Here is a 7,500-nt window from a genome sequence, read left to right as displayed (position 1 = left end):
AAATGACAAGAGCAAAATTCAATTGATGCTTTGAAATCAAGCATTTAACATCAATCATGGGCTCTAAAGGTCAGCTAAACGCTGGGCTCGTCCGGGATTTGAACCCGGGACCTCTCGCACCCTAAGCGAGAATCATACCCCTAGACCAACGAGCCCCCCCTGAAAACTTCTCACGTCAGAATAATTTTTTTTTTTTAAAGTGAAACTCATATTATTTATGTAATAATTAAAAGAGCTGGATAAAATAGTTGATGTATATTGTTGTATTATGTTACTGAGATAATGGGGAATGTGTTTTTTTTTACCCAAAGTACCACCATATGGTTGAAAATGTACTACATACTCCTAAGTAATTACAAACTAATTGTGTAAAATGGCAAGAGCAAAATTCAATTGATGCTTTGAAATCAAGCATTTAACATCAATCATGGGCTCTAAAAGGCAGCTAAATGCTGGGCTCGTCCGGGATTTGAACCCGGGACCTCTCGCACCCTAAGCGAGAATCATACCCCTAGACCAACGAGCCACCCCTGAAAACTTTTCACCTTAGAATTAATTTTTTTTTTAAAGTGAAACTTATTATATACGTAATAATGCAGAGAGCTGGATAAAATATTTTTTTTTTTTTTAAACAATTTTTATTGTTTTGTAAAATAGAGCAGAATAGAAAAATATACACAACAAATGTCATAAATAGATGAATACAGTTGTATGACAAGTTTTCAAATGTTAGGGTATTCAAACTTTTCAATAAAGATTTTATAAAATACAAAAACAATGTCATGTCATCTCTGTAAGATCTTCTTAACATATTAGCATTATTCTAAACATCACTCTAATTATAATAACAAATGGGTAAGGTAGGGTTAGGGAAGAAGGGGGGAGAGGGGGGAGGAGGGGGAGGGGGGGGGGGGAGACATAAGACAAAACCTATCATAATTTCCAGTATAAGGTTCGGTTCTCTCCATATTGTCTATCATTCTTAATAATAAATAGATCTCTCTGGGTCAACATACATCAGATTAGAGTGGAGATAAAAGCTATATCTGTCGAAGAAGAAACCAGGTAGTGGACTCAAACATTTTTTGTATTTGTAATTGCACCTGCTGGTCAAGACTCAATACATAAATTTCCCATTTTTTATAAAAGCGCGGAGCTCCTTTCTCCAAATCCGATCTTAATGCTTGTCTTTCATAAAATAGGGTATTCAGGATGGATTTTTTTAACTCAGTGATAGAGGGACCAACTCCATGAATCCAATGTGTAAGAATCAATTTTTTGGCTAGAGTTAGAATAACGGACAAAACAGGTATGATCTGGGGTTTCCTAGGGCCGAGGTCCCAGACCTGAAAACATAAAAATAGGCATGCAGTCGGGTGCTTTCGCAGTTTCAGGGAATAAATACCGTTTATATAATTGATGACTTTGTCCCAAAAATATCTAATTTTCCTACACTCCCAAAAATTATGAATGTATGAGGCATTGGATTTTTTGCACTTATAACAAGCCCCAGTATCAGTAGGGACATAGTGTGCTCTCTGCGCTGGAGCCATATATGCTCTATTTATAAATTTGGTATGAGTTTCTTGCAAAGCAGCCGACTGCAGATGCCTCATGGAGAGTGATAATTTGTTATATAAAGTATTTGGCTCTGGAAGGTCGGGGATATCCAGTAGCCATCTAGTGTGTAGTTTCTGAAGTTGGAAATCCTTCCCTGCCAAAATAAGTTCTGAATATAAATATTTGATCCTATAGCCCAGCACATAATCCGGGCGTGTTAAAGATACAATTGGGTCTGTCTGAGTGGTCAAACTCATGGAGGGTGGCTGAGACTGCACAAAGTGCCTTGACTGGAGATACATGTAAAATTGTCTGTTAGGTAGATCGAATTTTTCTACTAATTCAGGGTATGAGCGTATTGAGCCTCCCGGGTCAAATAATGTACGGACATTAGTTATACCCTTGTCTCTCCAGCCAAGGAACTCAGCATTATCAAGTCCCGGGAGGAACTGGGGGTTCCCCCATAAAGTTGTAAATGGGGATGATGTATATTGTCTGTGCAATATTTTATTAATTTGCCTCCAGGACCTGTAAGTGTCTCTAAATAGAACTAGATCTCTAATTGGTTTGGGTATTAACCTTATTGGGGCATGCAACAACGCTGCTGGTGAATAGGGGTGGAATAATTGTTTTTCAAGAGAGGGGGAAGTATATTCTGCCCTAGCTGTGAACCAGTCCGTGATATATCTAAAATGTGTCGCCAGAACAAATGCTTGTATGTCCGGCATGCCAAAACCTCCATCCACCTTGTTGAGTTTTAATCTAGTGTAGGGTACACGTGCCCCCTTGCTCGCCCAGGCAAATCTAAGGAACAGCGATTTGAATCTCTGCAGATCTCCCTTTCTGATCTGTAGTGGCAACATCTGAATAAGGTAGGATAACTTGGGAAAGGCTATATTTTTAATTACAGCTATCCTGCCCGCTAGGGACAGCGGCAATCCCATCCAGCCGTTCAAAAGTTTCTCAATTGATAGGTATGAGGGATTAATATTTATATTATATAGGTCATCTAGTTTTTTAGGTATTTGAACTCCTAAGTATTTAAGCGAATGTGAGCATATGGCAAACTGAGAAGTGAAGGAGGGGGAGTTAAAGTACGCTGAGGAGGAATTCAGTGGTAGTAAGCGGGATTTATCATAATTTACCCTAAAGCCCGAAAAGGTTGAAAAACGAGATATAATCTCTTGTATGGCAGGGATCGAAGTCGTGGGATTGGCTATGAATAAAAGTATGTCGTCCGCAAAGAGGCTAAGTTTAACCTCTACATTATTCAGTCTTACTCCAGTAAATTCGCTCGAAGCTCTCAGAGCTATTGCTAATGGCTCTACTGCAAGTGCAAATAGCAGGGGTGACAAAGGGCAGCCCTGCCTGGTGCCTCGATATAGTGAAACCGGGTCCGATAAATAGTTGTTCGTTAAAATATGGGATTTTGAGTCTGAATACAATAACTTAATAGTGCGGATGAAGTCCCCTGGTAGCCCAAACCTCTCCATGGTGTCATATAGATGCTGCCATGTGACTAAGTCAAAAGCTTTCTCAGCGTCCAATGAAAGCAAAGCATGATGTCCGGGCTCCCCAGTGGACTCCACCCACTGCATGACTGTGAGGGCCTTACGAACGTTAAGGACTGAGTGGCGGCCCCAAACAAAACCTGTTTGATCAAGGTGAACCAGCGAGGGAAGCTTGAGTTTGAGTCTATCCGCTAATATTTTTGTAAAAATTTTATAATCAGAATTCAGAAGGGATATGGGTCGGTAAGATCCCGGGAGTAAAGGGTCTCTACCGGGTTTGTGTATAATTTTAAGGAGGGCCGAATTAAAGTATAATGGAGGAGGTGTTCCTTGTAATATGGAATTATATAATATGGACAGGGGTTTTACAATTTTAGGGGCCAGTAATTTATAATATTCATTAGATAATCCATCCGGGCCTGGAGATTTACCTATTTTAAGTGTCTTAATCGTAGCTAATATCTCTTCCTCCGTTATAGGTGTCAGTAAAGAGTTTGAGGAGTCTGAATCTAGGGTTGGATGTGTGAGAGACTCCCAGAAAGTCTCCCCTCGCTGGTCTCCCCCCGATGGTGGAGCATACAATGTCTCATAAAATTTATGAAGTGTGTCAGTAATCTGCTGTCCCGAGTGTACCACTGAACCATCTACTGTCTTAAGTGCCTGGATGACACTAGGAGGATGCTGTCCTTTCAATAAATTAGATAGCAGCCTGCCTGATCGATTACCAAATCTATGGAATCTGGCTTGTGACAGGAATGTAATTTTGGACTCCAATTGTGTTAAAAGGGCGTCAAATAAAGTCTTTTTTTCGTTATATTTAGCTTTGTTGGTCAATGTTGGGTTGTTTTGAAATGCTTGGTATGCTTCGGTTAATCCCTCCTGGGCATCTAAATATAGTTTTTGGGCATCTTTTTTATATTTAGAGGTGTAGGAGATAATGTTTCCCCTTAATACAGATTTAGAGGCCTGCCAAAACAATGAGGGGGATTCTTCCTCTGCCTGTATATTATTATGCTTGTATTCCATCCAAGATGCCTCTAACATATTTCTAAAGTTCTGAGTATCTGTAAGCTGTGATGGGAATCGCCACTGTCTGTTAGGGCCTTTGTCTAGCTCTGTCGCCACCTCCACCCAGCTCACCCCGTGGTCAGATAATATAATTGGCTCTAATTCAGCGTTTATGACCTTCGGAAATAACGGGGCAGACATAAGAACATAATCTATCCTAGATAAAGAGCCATGGGCGGCAGAGAGGCACGTGTATTCCCTTTCAATCGGGTGGCAAGCTCTCCACACGTCTATGAGATGTAATTGGGTCAAGAGATATGTCAATCCATATTTTGGATTAGACCGCCTAGTAGAGGTCTGTATATTTCTATCTAGAATAGGGGATGCCGTGAGATTAAAGTCTCCTGCCAATATCAAGTTTTGGTGTGTAAAGGGAAGTAAGTTAGTAGCCAAATTAATGTAGAATTGGCTTTGGTTAGAGTTTGGTGCGTATATGTTCGCTAGGACATAACGGGTTCCATGTAAGGTTACATCCGCTATACAGTACCTTCCTTCTATATCAATTTGGGATGAATGGATCGTATTAGGAATATTATTTCTAATCAATGTGGCCACCCCTCTTGCTTTGGAGTTATATGGGGCAGACAGCAATACTGTCCAACCCCTCGTGTTTAATTTAAGCATTTCTGCAGGGACCAAATGCGCCTCCTGTATAAATACCACATCTAAGGCTAATCTGGATAGGTACAAAAGTTTTTTTTGCGTTTAGCCGGTGAATGAAAGCCCCCAACATTAAATGTGCCAAATTTTAAAGAGATCATTTATCTACCGAAAGAGGTGATACCTTACAGGCCCTGGAGGTCAAAGCGTCATCCGTGAGATCCAACATGTTAGGTGTTCTATACTCAAGAGAACTGAAAAGACAATTTGACATTAGACAGGTTCTGAAACATGAAGGGAAAAACATGAAGGAGAGGAGGGGAACATATAAACAAACAACAACAACAAAAACAAAAAAGCGGCCATTTCTGGCTACCATAACATTTCTAATTAGTACTTTCCGGTTATTAACAAGTGTGGCAAGATCAGGCATAGGGCCCTAGATCCGAACCAGCGGCTTCGGGGTGCCCCCAGCCCTGCCAAACAAATAAACAATAACACCAATACGGTGTTGGATCAGATATCATCAACTTTTAACGCTCTAAATTAGGTATTATCAATCTTATAATATATAATTTCTCTAAACCCGCTTAATCTTAAGGATTAGAATCTCAGAAATCTTGGGTAATTGGACTAAGGCAGAATGTCCAGTAGGATATCTTAGTCCATCTTCATTTATAAGCCTAAACTCTTAAGTATTTTGGTCCTGGGGAGGCGAGGAGGGGGAAGTTGTCCCGGTGTCTTCTTCTATTATGAACTCTTCTGCATCTCTAACCGTGGAAAAATCTTTGAAGGACGAACCAGAGAAGAGACGGAGACGAGCAGGATATAGCAAAGCAAATTTGCGGTTGCCTCTTGCTAGTCGGGAACACAAAGGGGCAAATTCTTTTCTAGCTCTGGCTACTTCTGCCGAATAGTCTTGAAAGATAAAGAGTTTTGCGTCATTCCATGTCAGGTCACGCTTTCGGCGTGAGGCTGACCATAGTGTTTCCTTATGAATGTAGTTTAAGCAGCGAAGAATCACAGGGCGAGGACGGGCATCTGTTGAGGATCTTTGTGGTCCAATTCTATGGGCTCTCTCTATTATCATCCCAGAACATTCGTCGGCCACCTCCAGGAGCTCCGGGAGAGTGGTTTGAATAAATGTGAATAGGGCAGGACCCTTCAGGGTTTCAGGGAGACCTACTACACGTAGGTTGTTCCTGCGTGAACGATTTTCGAGATCGTCTAATTTTGCTTGCATTTGGTGTTGTGCTTTTTGCATGGCAGTGGAGCTATCTTTCAGTTCTGTGACATCTTGGAATACTCCTCCCACCACCTGTTCCGTGCCAGCAAGTCTCTTAGAGATCTGTTTATACTGGGATTTAAGGTCCTGTACCGCCTGTGATACTTTGTTAGCATGTGCCTCCATAATGGGGCCAATAGTGTCCTGAATGGCCTTAACCATATCAGAATAGGTTATAGGGCCCTCATGTGTACGTTGGAACTGGGATGCTGTGTTCTCAGCCGGGGGAAAGAGGGCTGCCGTGTCTGGGGGAGGTGTCGGGGCGTCAGGGGATTCCTCTGAATCAGAGTGATTGTCACTTACTTCGTGAGATGCAAGCTTCAAGGGTTCTGCTGTTTCTGCCCCTTTCCTTCCCCTTCCTATCGGCTGCTGCTGTTTCGTTTGTGGCATGGCTGCAGGGGCAGGCGCCATCTTGTCTCTAGCGTTTCTGCTAGATGAGCGGTGTCTGGGGGTGTCAGCCGTGGTGTTCAGCTCCTTTGTTCTGTCCATGGTGCCAGGGAGTCAAGAGGGGAGAGCCAGGAATAATTAGGTTGGATGGATGGATCGCAGAGGTTATCAGCGGGGTCTGTACGTGTCTCTCACCGGGCACGTGTCTGTGTGGAGATCTCCGCAATGGCGGCTGCTGCTGTGTCAGTCGTCCGGGGGCTCCAACGCTGAGAGGGGGGGGAGCGGCAAGGTATCTTTCTGCTGAGCCGGGAGAGTGCCTGCGGTGCCGGCCAGCCGTCTCAGCAAGCGTCTGCGAGGTATGTATGCGCCTCACCGCCGGTCACGTGGTCGCGGCTGGAGCTCAGCAATGGCGGGTGCGGGTGCCGGACTCAGCTGTTCGGGACCTGTAGCTCTGGAAGGAGACCGCCCGGAGTCTCTGTGGCGGGTGAGGGATGTAGCTGCAGTCACCTCCTGCAGTTATCGCGGGTTTTCGGGAGGTTAGAGCCGGTTGTGGTGGATTTAGGCTGGGGAGCACCCGGAGCTCTAAGCTTGAGCTGCTTGCTCCTCCAGCTCCGGAACCGGAAGTCTCTGGATAAAATATTTAATGAATATTGTTGTGTTATGTTACTGAGATAATGGGGAATGTGTTTTTTTACCCAAAGTACCACCATATGGTTGAAAATGTCCTAAATACTCCTAAGTAATTACAAACTAATTGTGTAAAATGGCAAGAGCAAAATTCAATTGATGCTTTGAAATCAAGCATTTAACATCAATCATGGGCTCTAAAAGGCAGCTAAATGCTGGGCTCATCCGGGATTTGAACCCGGGACCTCTCGCACCCGAAGCGAGAATCATACCCCTAGACCAACGAGCCACCCCTGAAAACTTTTCACCTTAGAATTAATTTTTTTTTTAAAGTGAAACTCATTATATACGTAATAATGCAGAGAGCTGGATAAAATATTTAATGAATATTGTTGTGTTATGTTACTGAGATAATGGGGAATGTGTTTTTTTACCCAAAGTACCACCATATGGTTGAAAATG

The 7,500-nt window shown here is 42.8% G+C and overlaps 3 non-coding genes across 3 annotated transcripts; all 3 read right to left on the bottom strand.

Moving 5' to 3' along the window:
- Positions 1 to 83: 83 nt before the first annotated feature.
- Positions 84 to 155, bottom strand: TRNAP-AGG (transfer RNA proline (anticodon AGG)). The gene has a single exon. It is a non-coding gene; the product is annotated as a tRNA-Pro (tRNA).
- Positions 156 to 454: 299 nt separating this feature from the next.
- TRNAP-AGG (transfer RNA proline (anticodon AGG)) lies at positions 455 to 526 on the bottom strand. The gene has a single exon. It is a non-coding gene; the product is annotated as a tRNA-Pro (tRNA).
- A 6,729-nt stretch (positions 527 to 7,255) lies between these two features.
- On the bottom strand, positions 7,256 to 7,327 carry TRNAP-CGG (transfer RNA proline (anticodon CGG)). The gene has a single exon. It is a non-coding gene; the product is annotated as a tRNA-Pro (tRNA).
- Between the last annotated feature and the right edge of the window lie 173 nt (positions 7,328 to 7,500).

The sequence above is a fragment of the Crinia signifera genome, unplaced genomic scaffold (assembly GCF_055691185.1).
Source record: "Crinia signifera unplaced genomic scaffold, ASM5569118v1 HAP2_SCAFFOLD_238, whole genome shotgun sequence".
Classification (NCBI taxonomy): domain Eukaryota; kingdom Metazoa; phylum Chordata; class Amphibia; order Anura; family Myobatrachidae; genus Crinia; species Crinia signifera.
Note: the sequence above shows the minus strand (reverse complement) of the source record. Positions and strands in the feature narration are given on the sequence as shown.